The 2,317-nt window shown below is 38.4% G+C and overlaps 1 protein-coding gene across 1 annotated transcript in view; it reads right to left on the bottom strand.

Moving 5' to 3' along the window:
• PARD3B (par-3 family cell polarity regulator beta) overlaps nt 1–2,317 on the bottom strand; it is a gene marked incomplete at both ends in the record, with an annotated part of 143,268 nt that overhangs the window by 125,460 nt on the left and 15,491 nt on the right. The window lies entirely within an intron of this gene.

Below are 2,317 nucleotides of genomic sequence, written 5' to 3'. Positions count from 1 at the left end.
ACAGAGGGGGGGGGGGGGGGGGAAATCTTCCTTTGAATGAATGGGACAGTATCTAAAAAACAGAATATATGCTCTGCTTAGATTCTATAAATACTGTGAACAGCTCATAATGGTTCATCAGGTTCATCCAGTTTACCTGAATGGGACAGCAATGTTCTTTTCTTATATTACTGTATGTTTGCTGTTTTATTTTATGCATTAGTTATTGTACATCTGGCTGGCACTCTCCTAGAGACAAATCAGTGTTGTCTTCAGAGATTCATGTGATGATCACCTCTCAAAAATCTCATCAACTGCTGGTGTATCAATACACACCGTGTAAGACAGCATACAGTCTAACTACAAGTATTTCTACATAGAACCGAACTGCCAGTTCTACATGTGCCAAACACCAAAATGCCAGAAGTGCCAAAGCAATTCAGCTAATTATGGAAGTCAGTTTCAATTACAAAATGATTGCTAAGATAATTGTGGCATAAATACAGCGACTTAATTTTTACTACATGCATTGAAAATTGTTTCATCTACCAACAGCTCTGGTTTTTCTAACTTGCATGTGACTGCAGTGTGAAAAAAATACGTTTGTGGCAAAGCAAATACAGTAATTGTACATTTTCAGCAGCAACGTACAGAAGAAATGAATTTTCTCTAAATAATGCTTTAACACTTGCATGAAAGAGCATAGCTATATTCAAAATGCAGTGTTCAGTTTGTGCCACGTTTTTTCATTTGTCAGACATTGATTCTTCCCCATGTTGTGAAACAATCTGTATCTAATTTAACCTATGTTATTTAAGTCTTCTATACTTCCCAAAACATTATGGCAAAGCATATTTCAATACGATTGACGATAAGAGTTTCAGAAATGGTATACTGTTGCAAAAGTACAAGCTGGTGTAATGTATTTTGCTGTAACAGATTTTCACTTAACATTCAACCTTCTGGGCCTTCCACACACCCTACATGACACTTAAAAAAAAAAAATCTGAGTGTCTTCTCCCCTGTTGTTATCTGTCCAGCTTTGACCTACCCCTATAGCAGACAGAGGGGTGCTCTGTAGTTTAGCCATAGAGAATTCCTTTAGGCCTAGAGGATCCTTGTGCACTGATGCAAGTCAATGAAGCGTAGCGAGGTTTTAGCTTCCAAATGACTGCAGTCCTCTTATAATGGCATAAAATGCACTTGTCACTGCTAATATCATACTAAAAAAAACCCCAACAACAAAAACCTATCCTTCTCTCCTTCATGGTCAAAAATAAAACATTCAAAACATGTCCTAGAATGCAACAGATTTCACCAATTTTTCCACTTTTTTCCAATTTGCATAAGTATAAAATACCAGAGGTCAGCATTACATACTGACATACTCACTTTACACATTTCTCAACTTTGCAAAGAGAGTAAGATCTGCACTGTTAACCAAGAATCCTTCTTTGTACTTTTATTTATCAGACTAAGTCAGTATTTCATCAATATGTAAGTGTTTTGCAGCAAACATCCAGAAAAACCTCTCAGCTCAAACAGGTCTGACAAATGATGCAGGACTTTGTCAAAGTTCAGCCCCCTGTAACACCATAATGTACCTGGAGAGTCACTAGCACTTTTAAAATTGCACCACTTAGCAAATAACACAACCCACTGCAAAATAAGATGCACACTAAATATTTAGAGGCACACACATTTAGCCATGCAATGAGAAACAATGAACAGTCAACTAAAACCCTCTGTTGGCCTTCAGAATTACGGAGTTAAGATTGAGAGCCATAAAACATCATTTATATGCAAGTCATCTGACTTCCTATTTACTTACCTCATTCATGTGAGCTTAACTGGACGCACGGTCTTAAATACAACATCTTCAGCTGAAAAGGTTCCCACCTCCAGCATGTGTTGCTGAACCCCAGTTCTTCCCTCCTGCTCCCTAATGTGCCAATATGGCCATTTGTGGAATCTTGCAATAAACTAGTTGTGATCTAGGCTGAAACACCCGCCTTGCACCAATGAAGAGGCTGGGGGTTTCTGAGTGTTTGTTTTGAAACAGAACAGTAACAGGTTGGTTTGCACAACTGGGAACAGGGAACAAACTGCAACAGTATATAGGGACACGAAAGGGGAAAAGGCATAAATTTTACAAGCAGATGAAAGCAGGTGCAACTGCACCATCATTTAAGCCAGCATTCATTTGGCATAAAGTAGTGCAGAAGCAGACCCACCAGAGCTTTCTCGGCAAACATCAAGTCTATGAAAAAGCTCTATTCTACTTGATACACTTAGGTATCCCAGCTGACATTCAGAGATTCTAAAGAATTTCACTTTC

Source organism: Phaethon lepturus, unplaced genomic scaffold, assembly GCF_000687285.1.
Source record: "Phaethon lepturus isolate BGI_N335 unplaced genomic scaffold, ASM68728v1 scaffold9447, whole genome shotgun sequence".
NCBI classification, from domain to species: Eukaryota; Metazoa; Chordata; class Aves; order Phaethontiformes; family Phaethontidae; genus Phaethon; species Phaethon lepturus.
Note: the sequence above shows the minus strand (reverse complement) of the source record. Positions and strands in the feature narration are given on the sequence as shown.